This window comes from Solanum dulcamara, chromosome 3 (genome assembly GCF_947179165.1).
Source record: "Solanum dulcamara chromosome 3, daSolDulc1.2, whole genome shotgun sequence".
NCBI lineage: Eukaryota > Viridiplantae > Streptophyta > Magnoliopsida > Solanales > Solanaceae > Solanum > Solanum dulcamara.
The window spans coordinates 38,794,090-38,818,851 of record NC_077239.1 but is presented as its reverse complement, the minus strand read 5'-3'; the positions used below and the strand labels follow the sequence as shown (position 1 = coordinate 38,818,851).

Below are 24,762 nucleotides of genomic sequence, written 5' to 3'. Positions count from 1 at the left end.
ATTACTAAAAATGAAGCTCATATGATCAAGATACAATCTCCCAAAGTCCAGCAAAAATTCAATGCAAAAATGACTAAAATAGTATCTAATTACGTAAATTTACCTACACAAAGCTTTCCCTCAAGTTTTCGAGCTCACTACTGGATTTTCCATGAAATTCTCTTGAATTTCAACCCTTAAATTGTGAATTTTGGATGTGAAATAGAGGAGAAATCGAAGTTAGAAGTTTAGAAGTGATGCTGAAATAGTCCTTGGTCTTTTATTAAAAGACCAGGACTTTAGCCTTCGCGAATGCAGAGGTCAGTGTGCTTTCCCTCTGCGAATGGGAGGCAAAAGAGTCATAACTCTGCCAACGCATCCATGGCTCTATGAATGCGAAGAACAATTTCCAAGACCTCTGCGAATGCGTCCAAAGGCCCGCGATCGCGGAGAACAAATCTCCCTGCATAAGATATCAGCTAAGAAGCTGAGTTTTCTCAAATTCAAATATTCTAATGGGGCACTTGGGATTCGTTATAAATCCCGTGCGTGCAAATGAGATATGTTGCACCACTAAATTCAACATTCTAGACTTAATGGCTCAGTTTAAATTTCCATATGAGGTCGTTATGAATGAAAGTGGGTCCCCCAATCCAAGAACCATTTTTGAGCCAAAATCCAAAATAGGCCTCGAGGTTAGACCGGAAGCCTCGATGAGTGAACAAGTGGTTTATCTAGAACAAACTTGATATTTCAGAGCTAACCGCATTGTTAGAATTTTTATTCAAGTGCGCTTTCAAAGAATGTTAACCAAAGTTAACTATAGGCCAAATTTCAAAGGCAAAAGTGACAAATGGTCCTAACCTCATATCGATTTCCTTGGTACTCGTGCCAATAGTTCTACTAGCCTAATTTAGCCATTTTGGAGCTGATGGAAATATCAAAATTTTGTTCGAAGGTCGTTTCTTTGAAGTTATGACCGAAATCAAATTTTCAATTTATAAAAGCTCCAAAATAGGGAAACGGGCCTAAAACTCAAATAAACGACCAGACGACCAAACAGTCAGTATCAGTAAGTCATAAATTACTCCAAGTCGCTAGAGAAATGCTGTAAATGAAGGAATGAATGCTTTAATTCAAAAATGACCTAGAGAGTCATTACATATTAAGATATAATTTTGTGCAAATTAGTTCAAGAAGATTCCATGAATCAGCCACAACAAAATTTGCTTTCTATCAAGTTTTGAAAGAAGACTAGTCAAATTTTCCAAGATTGTCAAGATTCTTTTCCTAGTTGGATTTTACCTTGTTTCTTTATTTAGTTATAGGTTATTTAATATTTTCCTTAGTGTATTTATGGAATGCTTAGTACTATTTAATGCTTTCCTAGAACTACTTAATTTGTTCCTAGTTAGGATACTTTATTTCCTTTCTAGTGTAGGATTTACCTTGTAAATTTATTTCTAGGTTTTGGCTTACCCTTTAGCTTAACCTAAAGGGTCTTGTACGTCCTCCCCTCTATCCTATAAATAGGAGTCATTTTTCATTCATTAAGGGATATTACATTGATATTAATATTATTTAAGAGAGTTCTTTTTAACCTTTGTGACTTGTTCTTTGAGAATTCATCTTTAAACCTTTACTAGTTTAATAGTGTAAGGTATAAAGTAATTTCTTCCGTTGATATCTTTGATGTATTTATGGTATTATTTAGAAGGTGATTATTTATACATACTAAATATTATCATTAGTTACTCATAAGGCAGTCAAGATCTGAATCTATCATTTTGATTCATTTTCTCAAGTAAAGGCGTAAGATTTCTTCTATAAATCTATATGTTGTTACTTGGATCTTTTTAAGTCCTTATAACATCAATTTCTTTGAAATTCTTGGATCTTTTCTTAGAATTTCCCATATCTTTAGTTAGTTGTCTGTTCTTTTATCTTGTTGCTTCTGCATTCTAATATTCAATTATAGTACCCCTAAAGGAAAGCTTCATTTCAAGCTAAAATTATGAACAAAATCTGAATCCAAACTTTGAATCATACAAAATTTGCAATCCCATTCTGGTCCTTGGAACTTTTCAAAGGAAGCATTAATTTCCATAATTGCATATTTGGCCAATCACCATCCACATCAAGAATTATGTCGGATTGACAAAATATCACTCTATCGCCAGACTCTGCCTCGCTTCAATCTATAGTATTTCTTGGAGTTGCTGCATTAGGATAGGTGAATTATTTATCATCCATTGTACTGCATTGATTATAGTGCAAGTATCGAGATAGCTTGCTCAAATCCAGTTGTCATTTAGCTTGTGTGACTTCTGTTAGCTTCCATGAGGTGTCAATTCCTTCACAAACGCGCAATGGTTTTTAAGCTCCAAATCCCTTGAACTTTATTTTTCTAAGAAATGTCTTTATATAAGAGTGCTAGGGCCTAAAACCCCTTCAATTAGTGCTAAACCATGATAATAATTCATAAATTTGAGTCTTATGAGTTGATAAACTACCAAACATCAAATGCTCAGATATGCTAAGTTTATGAAAGAGGTAAAGACCAAGAAGCGTGCCATGGATTTTGAAACCACAGAGATATGACATCATTTTAGTATGTCTAGTAATTTCATGGTTAAAAAGGAAGACCCAGGAGTGTTCACAATTCCATGCACAATTGAGATGTTTCAATTTGCAAAAGCCTTGTATGATTTTGGGGCAAACATCAATCCCATATATCTTGTAATATTAAATCAACTTAATTTGGGCATCCCTACATTGACTTCTATAAGGCTTCTCATGGACGATTGTTCAATTAAGAGGCCCATCGAGATTCTTAATTTCCTTAGACACTATCATGTGAGCCGGATAAGCTACGACACTATGAAACAACTTTAAGGAAAGAAGATTGTGATACCTCGTGAGAAGGAAGGTTGGAAATGGAGTCATAAGAATCCGAAAGGAATTGGAGGCCAAGTAATGAGTCGTAGGACTCGATTTACCTACGTAAGCTACTAACTTGGAAGTCTTACATACTTAAGCTATTGGAGTACATACCAAGCTTGCGAAGCATGGATTACATATGCTCTTAAAGTAAGACGAGATTACGAATCCACGAGGGAGGAAAAAATTAATGATGTGGCAGCCCAGGAGGGTGACATGTGGTAGTACCTCAAGAAGGAAGGTGACCCACCTGCTTGGGGGAGATGGACCCCACTGCCACATGGCAGCATCCCCATTATTGGCATGGTTGAGGTGGCCTAATAAGGGCTTGACATGTGTCACCCTTAGGGGATGACACGTGTCACTTCCTAAGAGACCATATATATGTATTTTAATGACTCTTAAGTCATTTGAAGTCTAAAAATCAGCCAAAGGATAGAGAGAAATGTGAGAGAAAGAGAGTACACAACGGCAACCACAAATTGGAAGAAATTAAGGTAAGTTCTTCACTTTTCTTCCTTGAATTAATTATCCACACTGTTCCCTAAGTACGTGAATATGTATATATGTGTTTTATGATGTTTATGGAACCAAAAATTCAGCTTTAAAATTGGAAATTTGGAAGAAAAAGAAGAGGAAAACGTTAAAGGGGCAAGGAAGGAGGGCTACGGGTTTGGCCCTTTTGGGGTAAGCTTCCGTGTTTCGTTCCATAAATTAATTATTTGAAGTGTCCCTAAGTTTTGTAATGGATTTTACTAACCTAAAATGTCAATTTTGGGCAGCGAAGATGTCACGACCCAACCCCGTGGGCTGCGACTGGGGTCTAACCTGGACCCCCGTTTACGTAACTGTAGACTATAGTCAAATTAGACTATGAACAAAGTGATGCTGCTCACAAAAACCCCAATGGGTAAAAACTATTTCATGTACTGGTGGCCCCTTTTACTCGTGTCACAACATATAAGGGCATGCAAGCCGACAAGGCTGCTGTAACATAGAAATATTCAAAATATGTCGTATAGGCACAATCGAAATGAACTCACAAACAACCCACATCAATATGTCTACAAACCTCTAAGAATAGTAACAACAACATATGGTGGGACAAGGCCCCCGCCGTACCCCTGAATATTCAAATATATATATATCAAATGACCAGCATCAAAAGTTAGGCTCCGAAATAGTGGAGCGCTCCCAACATCGCTGAGTGGAAACCCTAAGCAAGCAGACTTCCAAAATGAACATATGTACCTGTGGGCATGAAATGCAGCCCCCCAAAGAATGGGGGGTCAGTACGATATATGTACTGAGTATATAAAGCATGGACTGTAACTAGTAAATCCATTACCAAAACAAAAGGTGCAAAAATGAGCAAACTATCCAGAATACCAAAATGCTTTTCATAACCACAAATAATGTATGCAGAGAAACATATGCCATATCCGGTCCCATTATGGGACTCGGTGACCAAATACAAAATATGGTCGCTGCCCCATCACTGGCGCCACAACACATCATAACTCCAGAGTAGGGAATATCTACGTAACAGATCATATCATATCAGATGGTCATATCAGATCATATCATATCATAGGTGTACATGGCACATCATAACTCCACAAATCAAACCCATGTACAGGTCGTACCTGCCCCCTCACGTCGGGGCACGATAACAAAACCTAGCCCGGGCTCAGTGAAAGAAGCATTAAGGCATCCACAAGTGGAGTAGTGAGAAACCAAATACAATTTAAATCATATTTGAGACTTGATGGAATACTCAAAATAAACTATCACTCAAAATCCAGACGAGGGTCATATCAAGTACCTTTTGAAAGTTACTATGGGTTACATCAAAATCGAACTTTTGGGAATCATCTACACATATCAAGGCATAACAAAATATCTTTTGGAAGTCGAGAAGTTGGCCATTCTAGCGGCTTTACGAATAGGAACTTCTTTAAAATCATATGAAAGTTATATACTTATTTCTTAAAATCCATGCCGAAAAGGAATATTAGCTTTATATACGTATGTCAGAGAAATGCAAAAAGAAAGTATAAGCCTTACCTACGTATGTCAAAACATGCCAAAAGAAGGAATAACTTTACATACCTATTACGGGTTACTTTTTATCCCGTTCGTCTCGTCGTCCTTTAAACCTAAGTAACATAAAATCAATATGAGTATCAACCCTTCTTAACTTTCTAGCACCTTAGGCTACACCTTCGCATCAATAGAATCTATTTCCTTATTCGTTTCCTCGACTAGTTCTTTAGTTGTTAAGGCGTTAACGAAAATTGGGCAGCACCTCCCCTATAATGTGCCCTATCCGAATTTCCAATTAGGTCCCTAAGACCTACATCCAACCAACAACAACAACCTGCAGCAATTCATACCAACAATATACAACATAAACTCCAAACGACTTACTCAAAAATACGGTATCACAATAGGGCGTCTAGCCTTTATTTTGTAACGCCTTTAATTATACGCCACAAGGGGTCATGTGGATTCAAACAGAAGCACCCTAACCCACATTAGAACATATTTAGGCCCTGCAACAACACATTACACCCCTGCAGCAACAACTCACAAGAACGACACTTTATTTCGACGATAATTCACTTGTAGCGACTCCAATTTAGTTTATTTCGGACGTCGAGCATTTCTACGACATTCTTAAACTTCCAGCAGCATACAAGGTGTGTAATACACCATATAAAAATACCATAAACTCCAATTTAAAAGGAAAGGCCTTACCTTACGTTAAACTTGTCAAACTCGCCAAAACAATCCAAAATGTGAAATCTGGACAGCTTACTGTTTTACCTTGTCGCTTCGTTTCGAAGGGGTAATGGAGGGAAAAAGGATTTACGTCCTTCATGAAAGTTATAAACATGTGTATCAAGGTCGCAAAAAATTTTGAATTACCCCTACAGCAATTTTGTACGAAAATATATGCCCAAAATACTCACAGCTGTCCGTGTAGGATTTCCAAAGCACAATCTGGACAGCAGCTCCCCCAAGTTTCACCACCATTTTTGGAGTAGAGAAAAGCAAAATTGGGTTGTAGCGTCTACATAAAAGTTGTATCCCTATGAAATAGATTTCCAAAACATATTGAATCATCTGAAACTAAGCCTTACACAAGGAGTTATACTCGTATTACTAACAGCAGTCCTATTCAAAAACGGGTTTCTTAACAAGAACAAAAACCTCCTCGTTGCCCCAATGATAAATTTTTATATGGTCAAACACCGTTATTTAATCGCGGTATACCTTGAATAATTAATTCCCGAATCGAAAACAGAGGGCTTACCTTATTTGGTTGCTGCCGTAGCTCTCTCTTCTCTCCCTCAAGTTTTCTCCAATTTTCCTTAAGTGTAGATGCTGAAAAATGACTTCCTTAGTCATAATTTCAGCATATATATCCAACTTTTGGAGGTTACACGTGGCATCCCCTAGGGGTGACAAGTGGCAGCCACCTAGGGTGCCACCTCATGTATGCATCCAACCCAAATCCGCCATGTGGCAGCATGGGACCCACCTAGGTGTGTCACCTGCTTGCTTGTCACCTGCTTGCTTCGCTTTCGCTGCGTCGTTTCCTTATTTCTCTTCCGTGGGTTCGTAATTTCGTCGCACTTTAAGAGCCTATGTATTCCTTACGACTTAGTCTCAACACGCACTCAAGTAGCTTAAGTACGTAAGACCTCTAAGTTGGTAGCTTACGCGAGTCAATCGAGTGCTACGACTCATTTCTCAGCCTCCAACTCCTTTTAAATTTTTATAACCTTATTTCCAATCTTCCTTATGAAGCATTTCGTTCTCCTTTCCTTGGAGTTATTTGATAGCATTATCAACTATCCGACTCACATAACGACTTTTAAGAAACTTAAGAGCCTTCCCAGAAACTTGAGAAGCTTAAGAAGCCTTCTAAGGTACCAAAGTACGGGGTGTAACAGAAGAAGTAACACAAACAGCCCGCTCAATTTTAGCTTGTTTGGAGAAGTTCCGAGTTGCGCTTTGACAATTTTGGCTAAATTCGGGTAAGGTAAGGTTTCTCCTTTAAATTTGGACTTTATGGTGTTGTTATGGAGTATAATATACAACTTTTTGCTGGATGTAAGTGTGTAAATATTATTGTAACACTTGACGTTCGGAACAAACTAAATTGGAGTCTCTAGAAGTGAATTGTCATCGAAATAAAGTGTCGTTCTTGTGACTTGTTTCTGCAGGGGTGTAATGTATTTTTGCAGTGACTAAATGAATTATAAAAGGGGTGTGGATACTTCCTTTTTCAGCCACATGAACCTTCGTTTCGTATAGTTAAAGGCGTTACAAAATAAAGGCTAGACGCCCTATTGTGATATCGTATTTTTCAATAAGTTGTTCGGAGTTTATGTTGTATATTGCTGGTGTGAATTGCTGCAGGTTTTTGTGGTTGGTTGGTTGTAGGTCTTAGGTACCTAATTGGAAATTTGGATAGGGCACATTATAGGGGAGGTGTTGCCCAATTTTCATCGATGCCTTAGCGAATAACAGAACTAGTTGGGGAAACGACTAAGGAAATAGATTCCATTAATACTAAGGTGTAACCTAGGGTGATGGAAAGTTAAAAGGGGTTGATATTCATATTACTTTCATGTTGAATAGGTTCAAAGGATGGCGAGGCAAACAGGATAAGGAATAATTCAGACAAGGTATGTGAAGCTTTCTTTTGGCATAAGTATGTAAAGCCTATATTGTTTCTTCTTTTGGCATGTCTTCAAGTTAAGTAATCAATGATATGAGATTGAGGGTAAATCTACTCATAAATGCCAAGCGTAATTCACGGTCCTTATTTACTTCTTGATGAAAGCACTCATACGGTAATTGAACTAGGGCTTCTCAAGCCTTCCATACATTAGGAAGTGATGAGTATGTAAGGCTATCCTTCCCTTCTCTTGGCGTGTCTTAGTCCTAAATATGATATGTATATAACATGTGGGGACTAATCTACTCATGAACTTCCAAATATGATTCACGACCCCTACCCACTTTTTGAGGTGAAAGCTCCTATGCTAATTGAGTTAGTATCTCTCACGGTCTCTAAATAATGGAAGGTAGAGGGTACGTAAAGCTAATTCCTTTCTCTTAGAGTATCCTTGATAGAAGTACAATATGTATATCTGCGTATGCAAGTGGGGATAATCCCATTCATAAGGCCCCGAGCATACCTCCTGATTCTTATCCACTGCTTAACACTAGGACGCCTACGATAGGTGAATTATTGTCTTTCAAACTCCTTTGGGATAGGAAGGGATAAAAAGGTAAGGCCTACCCTTTCTTTATTTTCACATGTCTTAAAGAAAACGATACATGATACGAGCTCTAGAGTAATTCCATTCTTAAGCTCCGAATACGCTATATGTCTTATATTCACTCCTTGGGAGGAAAACTCTCAGCGTAGTTGAGCTACCTTCCCTGAACTGTCTATATGAAGATGGTGTACATGCCCTTATGTTATAAGATACAGGTATAGTGCCTTTTTAACTGTTATACTTGTTCCTTGCATCCCTATTTCAGTTGTTCTCTCAGTTATGATGCATTATGCTTTATATACTCAGTACATATATCGTACTGACCCCTTTTTCTTGGGGGGCTGCATTTCATGCTCGTAGGTACAGATGTCCATTCTGGAGATCCGTCAGCTTAGGAGTTCCTCTCAGCTATGTCGGAAGTGCTTCACTGTTCTGGAGCCTAATTTTTGATACTGGTCACTTAATGTATATATTTGTACATTCAGGGGTATGGCGGGGGCCCTGTCCTCTATATATTGCTATTACTATTCCTAGCGGTCTGTCAACATATGGATGTGGGTTGTTTATAAGTTTGTTTCGACTGTTCCTATATGGCATTTTGTGAATATAGTTATCTTACAGTAGCCTTATCAACTTGCATGCCCTTATGTGCTATGAAACGAATGAAAGAGGCCACACGTGCACGAAAAAGTTTTAAGTCAGTGGGGTTTTTGAGAGTAGTATCCCCTTGTTGATAGTTCAGTATGACTACAACTGATAGATAGGTATACGGGGGTCCAGGTCGGACCCCAGTCACGACCTACGGCGTTGGGTCATGACAAAAGTGGTATTAGAGCAGTTCATCCTCGGAGTGTCTACAGATCGTGTCTAGTAGAGGCTTGTTTATTAGTGTGTTGTGCACTACACCTATAAACAGGAGGTTACAGGACATTTAGGATGTTATCTCTCTTTTCTATCTTATATCGTGCGATAGAGCTATCTTGTTAGGATGATCTCTAATTAACATATTATTGTGTTTACAGTGATGCCTCTAAGGGAAGCAATGACTGCCCAGAAGGGCAAGTCTATAGCGGGGGAATCTAGTCAGACCCCGAGAGTTACCAGGGGTCATGCCAGTCTATGCCAGGGATTGTGCTACAATCGGCGAGCTCTACTACGCCGCCACCTCCGGAGGAACTCAGAACAGCAGCAGCGGCAGATCCTGAAGCTCTAATGCCTGAGCCTCCAGCTCCCCAGCCAGGGCCGGAAGATAAGGCCATGAGAGATGCAGTGCAATTATTGACTAGGATAGTGGCAGGGCAGGCTTGAAGGCTTGAGTTAGGAGCAGATAATACAAATACACACGATAGTTTAAGGGTCCGTGACTTCCTGGCCTGTAACCCTCCACCATTTCACGGGTCGAGACTTGCAGAGGATGCAGCGTACATTGCGAATAATTAGGGCCTCGAAGACTGAGTCGGTCGAATTGGTTTCATATCATCTACGTGACGTAGCCGTTAATTGGTATGAGTCCTGGGAATTATCGAGGGGCAAAGGTGCTCCTCCAGCAGTCTGGGATGAGTTTGTGGAAGCTTTCTTTGGCCATTTTCTACCTCCAGAAATGAAACGAGCCAGAATTGATAGATTCTTACAGTTAAGGCAGAATGGTAGAAGCATTAAAGACTATAGCCTTGAGTTTGACTCGTTGGCAAGGCATGCGCCTGCTATAGTAGCTGATATGGATGATAGGGTGCATCGCTAAGTGATGGGGTTGGACTATTATTTAATTGATAGCTATGTGGCCATGGCATCTCAGCTAGGCATGGATATCGCCCGGGTACAGGCGTACGCACAAGGGGTGGAAGATCGGCATAGAGCACGACAGCCCGAGAGAGATTTTGGCAGAGGCCAGCGTAAGAGGACTAAATCAGCCGATTATTATAGTGGCTTTCGAGGCGGGCAGCCTTAACAGTATGGTAGATACCCGTCTCAGCCGTCCCAGAGTACTCCCCTGTAGTTCCCAGGTAGTAGATTTGATAGCACAATGTATTTAGGAGCCGGTCAGAGCTCTAGGGTTTCAGGCTCACAAACGAATAGGGGTCCGCATCAACCAAGGCTATCTTTGCCCCAATGTTCTCATTGCGGTAGGTTTCATTTTGCGGAATGTCGTTTTGTCACCGACCCTTGTTTTGCTTGCGGCTGTCAGGGCCATGTTATGAGGAAGTGCCCATCCAGGGGCAGGCCAGAAAGCACAGTTCAGCCAACTGGGTCAGTTGCCGGTCCTTCTTCTTCTGTGGCTATGCGCCCTAAGGGGCGGGGTCTGCAGACATAGCAGGCCATAGTAGAGGTCGTGGTGGAGCTTCCAGATTCAGTCGCCCTTCAAATCGCATATATACCTTGGCTATTAGACAAGGCCAGGAGGCGCCACCAAATATGGTTACAGGTATATTGTTAATTTTCTTTCGGAATATATATGCATTGATATTGGGAGCCCTCTGTGGCTGCGATATGATATGATATGAACATATATGTTGGCCTAGTGAGGCATTATTGGTATTTTCTGCGTGCAGGTGTTGAGATAGTAAGAAATACAGAGGAAACTCTACCCAAATTTTCCTAGAAATAAAAGGAAAAGACAAGACCGCTATTAAATTGAAATTGATGAGATTTCGAGTAAAAATTAAAAGTGAGCATCAGGTACATGACAAAGATGAAAGCTCATGAGGTATAACAAAGTTAATATACGTGACTCTACCTTGATGATTAGTGAGATCCTGCAAGAAGAGGGTATGTTGATTTGCAGAACAACTGCTGTATTATGAGGTTATTAGAAGAATAAACTGTATCCACGGGAATAAAGTTAGTGTAATGACGAAGCTTGAAACATGAGTCATTAATGTATAAGTACACTCGAGTGGGGAATTTCACCAATTATGAGCCCTCGCTAATTACTGATTGGGATGAATGGAATGTGGCTTTGAATGCACTGCTACATTACAGATATTACTCAAGTATCAAACGTTAGACGAGATTTTATACGATATATTCCAAATACTAAAGCACCCTACGATTGTGCTAGGATTTCCTATAAAGGAAACCTAACGTATAAAAAATTTAACAGAACATGTAGATATGGTGCAGCACGTTAAATATGTTGGAGTGGAATCATTCACGTGTGAATCGCTGAAAATAAATGGAGGATGACATGGGTACACCCTAAAAGGGGGGAAGTGGATAAGAGAAGTACAAGCGTAAGAGAAAATTGACTGACTCTATCCTATGTAAATGGGAATGCTTAAACTTCAAACGAGACCCTATAAGGGATGGATGCGATCATACCAGCACTAATGCACCAGATTCCGTCAACACTCCGAAGTTAAGCGTGCTTGGACGAGAGTAGCACTAGGATGGGTGACCCCTTGGGAAGTGAGAAAGGGAACGAAACAAGTATGACAAAAAGAGAATATAAAGGCGTGTTAGTACAATGACACATATAGAACTGAGTAAGCCAAGAGCAGAAAAGATTATGACTGAAATACAACGCACCTCGTGAAAATGGCACAAGAATAGTTGTGCAGCTTACGAACATTGGCATACTAAGAGTGAGGTCAAATGATTACTCGGTAAAAGGAAGTCAGTAATAGCAATGTGATTGCCATATTTAGAATCTATTAAAGAAAAGTGTAAGATGGTTCTAGGAAGAACTATTAAGATATAATCGATATTAAGGACAAAAGCCATAGCAGAGCCCTGACCTCGACCGAAGGAGGTAAGATGCTAGTATAGCGACACTAAAGCATTTTATGAATGGCTCTATGTACCTACACACGTTTGTGTAAGAATTATAGTATAACGTGTGGTAATAAAACTGGAAGGAAGATCTAAGTAAAGGAGCAAGATAGCATACCTAAGGTGTTACAAATTGAATTAGAGGAGTTGTATAATGGCATAAACTAAGAGGAGCATCAGAGGCTTGATAGACTATTATGGGGGATGGGAATCCCGACTCAGAAATGGAAGGCAATTAATGTAGGTTATAGTGCAGGCTGACCTCGTGTTACACCCCGTAGTTTGGTACCTTGGAACGCTTCTTAAGTTTCTTAAGTTTCTGGGAAGGCTCTTAAGTTTCTTAGAAGTCGTCATGTGAGTCGGATAATCTATAACGTTATCAAATAATCCTAAGGAAAGGAGGAGGAGATACTCCATTAGAGAGAAGATTGGAAATAGGGTTACAAGAATCTGAAAGAAGTTAGAGGCTAAGTAGTGAGTCGTAGGACTCGACGTACTTATGAAAGCTATTATTTGGGAAATTTTGCATACTAAGCTACTTGAGTACACATCGAGCTTACGTAGCAACGAACACATAGGCTCTTAAAATGAGACGAGATTACGAAACTATGGAAGAGAGATAAGGAGATGATGCACCTACTTGAAGCAAGCAGGTGATGCACCTACTTGAAGCAAGTAGGTGACTCACCTACTTGGGGTGGACCCATGCTGCCACGTGGCAGCTTTAGATTGGCCGCATGATTGAGGTGGCGCCCTAGGGGGCTGCCACGTGTCACCCCTAGGGGATGCCATGTGTCACCTCCTAATAAGGTATATATATATATATATATATATATGTATTACATGCTGTACATAGTTCATTCTTCAGAATTTATAAAAAAATAAAAGAAGGAAAACCCTAAGAGACTAAGAGAGAAAGGTGACGGCTTTGGCCAAAGTGAAAGGTAAGCTCCGATTCCGTTCTATAAATTAATTATTTAAGGAATCCCTTGGTTAAATGAAGGTTTTTAACAAATTAAATTAATTGATTGGGGCAGCAATATAGGGTTGCAAACAGCCACTGAAGTTGAGCCGCAACAAGAGCTTCCAAAGACAATTTTCAGCAAGTTTAGGAAGCCGTTCATTAAGGTATGGTGTGGTTATCTTCTACCACGTTTTTGTAAGGGTTTTTTAAATTTTATGAGGGTTTTAATAACATAAATTTATGGTTTTGAGAAGCACCAAAAAGATACAAACAGTCCACTACTTTTCAGCACTCTAAGGAACTTCCGATGCTAGGTTTTGGCTAGTTTTGGCCAATTTCGGGGAAGGTAAGATCTTTCCTTTCAATTTGAAGTTTATGGTGTTATCATAGGGTGTTTTATAAATCTTTTATGCTGCTGGAAGTGTAAGAACTTCAAATAAGTGTTGGACGTTAAAAACAAATTAAATCAGAGTCGCTATAGTTGAATTGTAGTTGAAGCAAGGTGTTGTGCTTATGGTGTGGTGCTTCAGGTTGTGGTGTTGTGTTGAAGGGCCTAAAAGTATACTAAAAGGTGTGTGGGATCTTCTGGTTTTAGACACCCTACCCCCCGTTTCGTATAGTTAAAGGTTTTGCAAAATGGAAACTAGAAACCCTATTTTGGTATCGTGGTTTCGAGTGAGTCATTTACAGTTTGTGTTGTATTATGTTGGTGTGAACTACTTATACATGTGCTGAAGGTTGTTGTTGTTGGTTGTCTGTAGTTATTAGGAGTGTAATTGGAAACTAGGATAGGGCATATTATAGGGGAGGTGCTGCCCGATTTCCGTTAATGCCTTAACTAGTTAAGGTACTAGTCGAGAAGGCGAGCGAGGAAATGAATGTTGTGAATACTCGTAGGAAATATAAGATCATGGAAAAGTCTAAGGTGGTTGATATTCATATTGATTTCATGTTAAATAGGTTTGGAGGACGACGATGAGAATGTGATTAAAAAAAGTCCGTAAAAGGTATGTGAAGCTTTCTTTTGGCATGTTTCTTGCATAAGTATGTAAAGCTATTCCTTCTTTTGACATATTTTGGTATAAGTATGTAAAGTCTATCTGTTCTTTCCTTTGGGCCTGTCTTAGATATAAGTGACAAGTGATATGTGTACAAAGCTTGGGGTAACTCTATTCATGAGCTCTGAACATGATTCATGATTCATAATTCGTGTTCACTGTTGAATGTTAAGACTCTTAAAGTAGTTAAGCTTCAATTCCTCAAGTCTTCTATATGCTGAGAATTAGTGTATGTAAAGTTATTCTTCCTCTTTTTTGGCATGACTTAGATGTAAGTATTGTGTATATGAAGTTTGAAGTTATTCCACTCTTAAAACTTTGAGGGTGAGTTAAGACTCTTGTTCACTTCCTACTCATTAGAACTCTTGTAACAAGTTGAGTCATTACTTTTCAAGTCTTCCATGTGATAGGAAGTGGTGTATGTAAATCTTGTCCTTTCCAACTTCTAGAAAGACTAGACTACAGGTGCTATAGGATATGGATTTGGATATAGCCCCATTTATAGATTCTGGATGTAACTCATGACTTGTACCCACTTTTGAATGATAAGGGCCTTGAAGTAGTTGAACTATGACCCTTGAGCCTCCTACAGGTTGAATAGTGTTGGGATGTGTAAGCTCCTATACCTAGGGGCTCTTGAATATGCTTTATGATGATATGTAAGGGATGTTTGATATGTTACAGAGTATTGCATGCACGTATATGCATTATGATATATATATGGATCGAGCCGAACGTACCTCGGCATATTTTGCTATGTACAGATCGGGTCGTACGTTCCACGACAGATTATGCATTATACGGATAGAGCTGTCATACCTCGGCATTATTATGCATTATACGGATCAGGCCATCGTACCTCGGCATCATCATGTAATATATGGATCGGGCCATCGTACCTCATCATTATCATGTGACATATGGATCAGGCCATCGTTCCTCGGCATATGTTTGTTGTATACATGAATTGGGTTATACTTCCCACAGTGCTAATTATATGCATATGCCTATTATGATAAATGATGTGTTTATAATACCAAGTACCCGAGCGGGCCGGATAAGGTATGTGATAATGGTATACATGACTTTATTTTATGAGATGCAGGTACAGTACCCTATTAAATGCTATACTTGGTTTCCTGCATTTCTATTTCAGTTGTTATCTCAGTTATGTATGCTTATATACTCAGTACATGTATCGTACTGACCCCCCTTTCTCTAAGGGGCTGCGTTTCATGCCCATAGGTACAGATATTCATTTCGGAGATCCGCCATCTTAGGATTTCTGCTCAGCTATATTGAAAGTACTCTACTTTTTCGGAGCCTAGCTTTTGGGTACTTGTCCTGTGATGTATATATTTGTTTATGCAGGGGTACAGCGGGGGCCCTGTTTCGCCATATGTTGTCGTTCCTATTCTTAAAGGTCTGTAGACATATGTGTGTGGGTTGTTTAAGAGTTTATTTCGGTTATGACTATGCGATATGTTGTAAAAGCTATTATGTTGTGGAAACCTTATCGACTATGCAAATCAAAAGAGGCTACATATGTATGAATATTTTATCATCCACTGGATTCATGTGTTTGGTTCCTATATCTAGAAGGCTATATGAACATGAAAAAAGTTTTAACCCATTGAGGTTTTTGTGAGCAGTATCATATTATACATAGTCTAATTTGACTATAGTCGACAGATAGGTACACGGGGGTCCAGGTCGGACCCCAGTCGCGGCCCACAGGGTTGGGTTGTGACATCTCGCACTCTATGGAAGTATAAGTTCATATGGGTTATGGTAGATAAGCTGACAAAATTAACCCATTTTCTTCCAATTAGGAAGGTATATTCAGCTAAGGGTTATACGAGATGACATAGCAGGGAAATAATAATATTTCACGGGGTTCCCACATCTATTATCTCGGATGGGGAAGTTCAACGTACATCTAACCGTTGGAGATCGTTCCGGTAAGGATTGGGAACACAGGTGAATCTTAGTACGATATTTCTCCCTTCGATTAATGGATAGGCCCAGAGGGGATCCAGTAAATTATTGATGAAGTAAAGCTTAATCCAGGACAAGCTATCGATTAGAAGCCTAGAGTCGGCAAGAAGGAGATACATTGATCCTTATCAGTTCATTTGTAGAATAGATAAAGCTGCCTATAAGTGGGACCTACCATCCGATTTGAAACAATACATTCGGTTTTCACAAATCAATGCTTCGCAAGAATGTAAATAACACTCCAAAATATTTCCTATCGAAGAAGTCTACGTAACAGGGAGTTATCCTACGAGGGGTAACCCATTTACATCCGGGATCACAGATTAAATGGGTTGCGAACTAAGGAAATAGCTTTCGTCAAGGTACTGTGGCAGAATAAGAATCATGAAGACATAACCTGGGAGGTTGAAGAAGACATGAAACACATGTGTCCGTACCTATTCCTGATGTCTACAGATAAACCCCAGTCTTGGAACCTGTATATTAATTACTTGGATGAAAATGTATGTTATTCCAGTAGAAAGGAATCTCCCTACAATTTGTATGAAGTCTTAAGGGAAATGTTATTCAACATTCGGGGACAAATTTTCTAAAGTGGGGAAGGATGTTACACCCCACACTCTCGAGCTCGGAATGTCTTCTTAAGTTCCTTAGACACTATCATGTGAGCCGGATAAGCTACGACACTATGAAATAACTCTAAGGAAAGATGATTGTGATACCTCGTGAGAAGGAAGGTTGGAAATGGAGTCATAGGAATCCGAAAGGAATTGGAGGCCAAGTAATGAGTCGTAGGACTCGATTTACCTGTGTAAGCTACTAACTTGGAAGTCTTACATACTTCAGCTATTGGAGTACGTATCAAGCTTGCGAAGCATGGATTACATAGGCTCTTAAAGTAAGACGAGATTACGAATCCACGATGGAGGGAAAAAATGATGACGTGGCAGCCTAGGAGGGTGATATGTGGCAGAACCTCAAGAAAGTAGGTGAACCACTTGCTTGGGTTCAAGTAGGTGACCCACCTTCTTGGGAGAGGTGGACCCCACTGCCACGTGGCAGTACCCCATTGGCCGCATGGTTGAGGTGGCCCAATAAGGGCTTGACACGTGTCACCCTTAGAGGCTGACACGTGTCACTTCCTAAGGGACCATATATATGTATGTTAATGACTCTTAAGTCATTTGAAGTCTAAAAAACAGCCAAAGGATAGAGAGAAACGTGAGAGAAAGAGAGTACACAATGGCAACCACAAATTGGAAAAAATTAAGGTAAGTTCTTCACTTTTCTTCTGTGAATTAATTATCCACGGTGTTCCCTAAGTACGTGGATATGTATATAGGTGTTTTATGATTTTTATGGAACCAAAACTTCAGCTTTACAATTGGGAATTTGGAATAAAAAGAAGAGAAAAACATTAAAGGGGCAAGGAAGGAGGGCTACTGGTATGGCCCTTTTGGGGTAAGCTTCCGGGTTTCGTTCTATGAATTAATTATTTTAAGTGTCCCTAAGTTGTATAATGGTGTTTAATAACAAAAGAATTCAATTTGGGTCAGCGAAGAAGTAACAAAAACAGCCCGCTCAATTTTAGCTTGTTTGGAGAAGTTCCGAGTTGCGCTTTGACAATTTTGGCTAAATTCGGGTAAGGTAAAGTGTCGTTCTTGTGAATTGTTGCTGAAGGGGTGCAAAGTAATGTTGCAGGGACTAAATTCATTCTAAAAGGGGTGTGGATTATTCTTTTTGCATCCACATGACCCCTCATTTCGTATAATTAAAGGCATTACAAAATAAAGGCTAGAGGCCCTATTGTGATATCGTATTTTTGAATAAGTCGTTAGGAGTTTATGTTGTATATTGTTGGTGTGAATTGCTTCAGGTTTTTGTTGTTGGTTGTATGTAGGTCTTAGGGAACTAATTGGAAATTTGGATAGGGCACATTATAGGGGAGGTGCTGCCCAATTTTCATCGACGCCTTAGCGAATAACAGAACTAGTCGGGGAAACGACTAAGAAAATAGATTCCATTAATACTAAGGTGTAACCTAGGGTGATGGAAATTTAAAAGGTGTTGATATTCATATTACTTTCATGTTGAATAGGTTCAAAGGACGGCGAGGCAAATAGGATAAGGAATAATTCAGATAAGGTATGTGAAGCTTTCTTTTGGCATGTTTTTGGCATAAGTATGTAAAGCTTATCTTGTTTGAGGGTAAATCTACTCATAAATGCCAAGCGTAATTCATGGTCCTCATTTACTTCTTGATGAAATCACTCGTACGGTAATTGAACTAGGGCTTCTTAAGCCTTCCATACGTTAGGAAGTGATTAGTATATAAGGCTATCCTTCCCTTCTCTTGGCATGTCTTAGTCCTAAATATGATGTGTATATAACATATGTGGACGAATCTACTCATGAAGTTCTGAATATGATTCACGACCCCTACCTACTTCTGGAGGTAAAAGCTCCTATGCTAATTGAGTTAGTATCTCTCACGGTCTCCTAGATAATGGAAGGTAGAGGGTACGTAAAGCTAATTCCTTGCTCTTGGTATATCCTTAATAGAAGTGCAATATGTATATCTGCGTATGCAAGTGGGAATAATCCCAATCATAAGGCCCCGAGCATACCTCCTAATTCTTATCCACTGCTGAACACTAGGACACCTACGATAGGTGAATTATTGTCTCTCAAACTCCTTTTGCATAGGAAGGGACAAACGGGTGAGGCCTACCCTTTCTTTCTTTTAATATGTCTTAAAGAAAACGATACATGATACGAGCTCTAGAGTAAGTCCATTCTTAAGCTCTGAATACGCTATATGTCTCATATTCACTCCTTGGCAGGAAAACTCTCAGCGTAGTTGACCTACCTTCCCTGAATTGGGAATTCATTGATAATGACTTTGCCAGGTTCTAGCTATATGCAGACGCGAGTCCCTCCTCGAGCGGATTCCTATTATTTATGATTAAAAAAATGAAATTATGAAAACTCCTTTGTCTTATTTATACTCTATCTTCAAATTCTACATTACATACTCTTTTTATATGAGATGCTGCGAATCCCTTGTACCACATAGTAATAGTGGGACTTAGAGCTCCTATTCCTAAGGACTTTATGATGACAGATGTTTATGATTTCCTTAAGTCGGGTGGCATTGCCCTAAAACATGTCTATAATTTATGAGACTTCACTTAATATAACCCTAGTGGCACTCAAAAGGCACCTGAGATGATTATTATCATGATCCACGAACGATAGTTCAGTATGATTACCCTAGTGAGTCCTAGATAATGATCTACCTATATATGATGATATGATTATAACACTGAGTCCCCTAAAGGGACGGGTACGGTATATGATGATATGATTATAACACCGAATCCCCTAAAGGGCCGGGTACGGTATATGATGATATAATGATAACACCGAGTCCCCTAAAGGGTCGGGTACGGTATATGATGATATGATGATAACACCGAGTCCCCTAAAGGGCCGAGTGCGGTATATGATGATATGATGATAACACTGAGTCCCCTAATGGGCCGGGTACGGTATGTGATGATATGATTATAACACCGAGACCCATATTGGGCCAGGTATGGTATGATATGTAATGATAGATAGGCATGCATATGAAAACATAATAATGTAATTGTAACATATGATACGACCTCGTATGCGTTGACATGGTAGCACTGAGTCCCCTAGCGGGCCGGATATAGTGTATGAAGATTGTGTACATGCCCTTATGTTATAAGAAACAGGTATAGTGCCTTATTAACTGTTATACTTGTTCCCTGCATCCCTATTTCAGTTGTTCTCTCAATTATGATGCATTATTCTTTATATACTCAGTACATATATCGTACTGACCCCCCTTTTCTCGGGGGGCTGTGTTTCATGCCCGTAGGTACAAATGTCCATTCTAGATATCCGTCAACTTAGGAGTTCCTCTCAGCTATGTCGGAAGTGCTTCACTGTTTTGTAGCCTATTTTTTGATACTGGTCACTTAATGTATGTGTTTGTACATTCAGGGGTACGGCGGGGGCCCTGTCCCACCATATGTTATTGTTACTATTCCTAGAGGTCTGTAGACATATGGATGTGGGATGTTTGTGAGTTCATTTCGATCGTGCCTATACGGCATTTTGTGAATATAGTTATGTTACAGCAGCCTTGTCGGCTTACATGCCCTTATGTGCTATAAAACGAGTTAAAGAGGCCACACGTGCACAAAAAAGTTTTAACTCAGTATGGTTTTTACGAGTACTAACCCCTTGTTCATAGTTTAGTATGACTACAACTGATAGGTAGGTATACAGGGGTCCAGGTCGGACCCCAGTCGCAACTTACGAGGTTGGTTCATAACACAAGTGACCTCCAAGTGGTATTGGTAATTGATATGAAAGATAAGGCGGTTGCAATTGCTAGAAAAATCTCATATGTTGGGGAATTATTAGTCGCAGTTTGGTTTAACTTTGAGTGAGATGATATCCATAATTATGATGAGGTTGTGGCTTCTCTAATGGGTTTAGGTTCTTATCCTTAGAACCCCATGAAGCTTGGCATTGACTTGAAAAATAGAGAAAGTCCACCCACATTGTCATCGATCGTAGAGCCCCCTAAAGCTTAAATTGAAGGGTCTCCATTCACATCCTCTCTATATTTTCTTAGGGGTAATAACACTTGGCCCGTGATCATCACTGCTGATTCATTAGAGTACCAAGTCAAGGTTCTTGTGAGTATATTGTAGATGTTTATCAAATCGGTGGGTTGGACGATTACAACTATTATTGGGATTCCTCCTAGTGTGTAAACCCATTCAATTTTTGAGAGCTCCTCTTGGTCTTTCTCGATGGTTTTGTTTTGGTGAGTTGGAAATTCTTGCAGGGACGTTTTGTGACCCTTCTCATCCTAATAACCTTGTAAGTTTCACATCATTTCATTGATTCCTTGCATTTTTGGCTACTCTGTGGCTTGAAATTTGTGGCATTGTTTTGAGCTCTTCTAGTGCTCGGAATGAGCCCATTTTGGGGCACAATTTCCTTGATTTATTTTAGAACTTTTGATGGAGTTGGTTTTTGATTTTATGCATGGGTCCCAATGTCAAATTTTAACCCAATTTTTGGTTCCATTTTTTAATTATAGTAAAATGGTCATCATTGGCTTTTTTTGATATATTCTTTGGTAATTTGATATAGTGGCATAGTTCGGAGGTGGCCTAGAAAGGAAAAGCTCTAATTTAGCAGTTTGGGTGTTGGTTTCAACCTTGAGGTAGGTTATGGCTTCATCTTGGAAGACTTGGCTTGGTTAGTATTGATATATTTTGGTGTTCATATCCTTTTGAGCAATTTGGAGTCAATGATCATCATAAGTAATTAGTTTGGGTTTTATCTGTTAGAGCCTTAGTCTAGGTGCTATCTCGACTTGTTTGCATCGCTTAAGATCCTTAGAAATTTCTTCTAGGTGATTCGAACTTAGGATGCCGCTTTTTTGACTTGGTTTGTTTCGGTTGCCCACTTCTTGTGATTTTGGATTATTCTTATGTCTTGGTTGCCTTTGATATTAAAATGTTGGGGCCGAGGCCGTGTGTCACGACAGGATTTCTCAAGTCATGATGGAACATACTACCACCCACCAGTAGGTAAGCCTAACCCCATAGTCTGAAACCATAGACAATGAACCATTACAAGCGAAAGGAAAGACTCGAATAATAATAATAAAAAAGGATAATAACTATATAACCAGATAACCCCAATACCTGGTATCAGCCGGTAGTCAAGATGCTAAACTAAATAAGGAACTACAAGGTTTATTCATATACAATAATAGTAATAAATAAAAATTGTCACAGAATAAAAAATAAAAACTAGTCAAAGACAAAATAGTGGGAGATAGGCAACTCTGAACGCTACGAGCTCACCCAAGTCTCCAAAATATAAGACCTGCTCCACACGAGATCCAAATTAGAAGTGAAAAACCATACTATGATCTACAGGGTGTAGGAGTGTAGTATGAGTACCAACAAGTGGCATTTAGCAGGCATCGGCCGATTGAGCTCCAAAGGTAAAGCAAGAATAAAGGACATGTAAGCAAGGAGTATATATTACAGTAACTAACAAGAATAATATGGAACCCAGTAATAAGAAACATCAGATATAAGAAAGCGAGAAGATAGGAAACAAGCGAGGACACAAATGACGTACCTGGTGGTCCCAGCCCAAGAATTAAACATTAAGACACACTATGAAAAGAGGAACAACAAAGTGACACCCTATTGTTAGAAGTAAACACAGATATCACATAAAGACCCAAATGACCGTATCAACTAAATCCCTACACAAAAGTTAGATAAATAAGAACAAGGACAGTACCTACCTTCAAACAAGAGACCACCATTTATATTATCATAAGTTCATAAATAGTAAGACAATACTTCCCAAGCTCCTGTGTACCCAAGAAGTTCACTCTCAAATAGGTAAATCCGCATGACATCCCATACTAGCGATAGGTACAAACTACTATATCAGTGATAAGCAATGCATATATGGATAAGAGTCATGCAATAAAATCAGCAGTACCATCAAATCCAATAAGTGCCTCATAATAAGATATATACACCTACTTCCAGTTCCGGTTAGGAAGTAGGACCCGTGCGCATCTCTAGGATTGCCATAGGGGGCTCAAGAACACCCTTATATACCTTATTGATCCTAATCCAAGATCTATATCAATATAGATATCAATTTGTATATTCGACCATCAAAGTCCTTTTCGTCACGGTGACTAGAGATAAAAAGTAAAATTAGTTTAGAAAGGGTCGAAAATCTCTACGACCGAGCCAGTATCATAAAATTAGCACATCCTTGATGCCTTGAATCAATATCATAAAATGAGTGCATCCTTGATGCCTCCAGTCCACTGAAAATAATAGTAATAAAGATAGTACGACCCTCCCATTCAAAAATCATTATACAATAGTTTGGGTTACAACCCAGCTTTCTCAAATCAATACCAAGAAATGCATGCATCGAGGTCAACTAAATCTGTGAGAAAACAATGATCTAATGCAATGTATATATTCACCAGCACCTAAATAACATGCATAATCACATACAATAATGATGCCATAAACACCTTACCCTCTAGAGCAAGAAAATTGGGCTAAAAAATGCAACTGACCTCCAATCAAGACCTAAATCTCAACTCTACTCCTCTTACTAAATCACAAGGCCCAAAAAGAAAGTCAACCCTAACTAGTAACAGGAACAAGGAAATGAGAAAATAGGTGCTCAGCTAGTCAATCAATACCTCCTGGTCCAATTGGGAATACAACCTCAAAACTTTAACCATAACTAGCCCCACCAAACGAAAAAAGAAAGCATAGGGGATTGTAACTCTAAATCCATAAATGGGATTCAAAATTAGATCCCAAGCCTAAGAGGGTGGAAATCACTACACCAAGTCTTCAATATAGGTGCTACAATAGTGAAGGACACTAAGTGTCATAAATTTCCGACCAACAACGGTTACATCAACTAAGACTCATCCCAAAACCAATCCTAAGGAGCAAATCCTCTAACCACCATAAACATTGACCAAGCCACCTAAAATAGGCTAACCTAGGCCAAACTAAGGCGTAATCATTAATCTTATCAACTAGACTGGAAGTCTCATAAAGGCAACCTAGCTTAAGGCTCATATCAGGACACCAAAATAAGAAGCTAGGAATAGAGCCTAACCTATCACATACAATCCAAACTACAATCTATTTATACTAAATAATACCTTATGAAGCTCAATCAAAAGAAAAGAGACTGTAGCGAACCTCAAAGCCGAACGCCCATGCTCCAAGTCCACTTATCACTAGTCTTTTGCTCCAAAAACAACTCCAATTGCCTCCATACAATAAAAATGTTGATCACCTCAGCAATACGAGTGTTTTGACAATTAAATCATATTTTTTGGAGACGGAACCAAAATTGGATAAAAAAATAGTATTTTGGGACCCGCAATAGGAATCCCAAAAATGACTCTGTGTAAAGGTTTTAAACACATTATTGAGATTGTACCCCAAAATGGGGCATAAATCAATGCTCAAAATGTCTCAAATCAGCCCAAGAATTAAAAATACCATTAAAGCCCAAACTAAGATTGGGCAGCCCCTTTGGGGAAGAAATGAACTCAATCCAATGCCTTGCATGCTTCACCAAACCTACTATCACATAGACACAACTCCCATGAACCCAATGCACTTGGAATTTCCCAAGATAGAGCTCCCTAGCTCCCTAAATTGAAGAAAAGGAAAAGGGGTCGAACTAATCTTAATTCTAAGACCAGTGAATTTCTCTCCGCAATGAAGAGAAAGAGGTCTGCAAACATAGAGACTAAGCCCTTAAGGCTCCACGAATGTGGAAGGACCACCACGAATGCATAGTCTAATTGCAAGGCCTTTGTAAAAGTGACCTCATGCCCATGAATGCAGAGGCCAAGGACCCTGACTTCCATGAACATAGCCTAGGTGGAATGAATGCGGAGACCAAAATGGTTCTGCACCAGCTCATGCCTATCAGCTGGTTTTGGAAATTTTCCTAACTTTAGTGGGGTACTTGGAATTCATTTGGAATCCCGTGCACATAAACAGACTATGCTAACCCATAAAATTTAATGTTCTAGACTCAAACGCACAGTCAAAATTTCTATGTGAGGTATCCTCGACATAATGTGGGTGTCACACCTAAGCATAATTTTTAA

General features: G+C 39.3%; 1 pseudogene; it reads left to right on the top strand.

The window, feature by feature from the left end:
- LOC129883546 (uncharacterized) overlaps positions 1-9,527 on the top strand; it is a 122,965-nt pseudogene extending 113,438 nt beyond the window's left edge.
- The last annotated feature ends 15,235 nt before the right edge of the window (positions 9,528-24,762 follow it).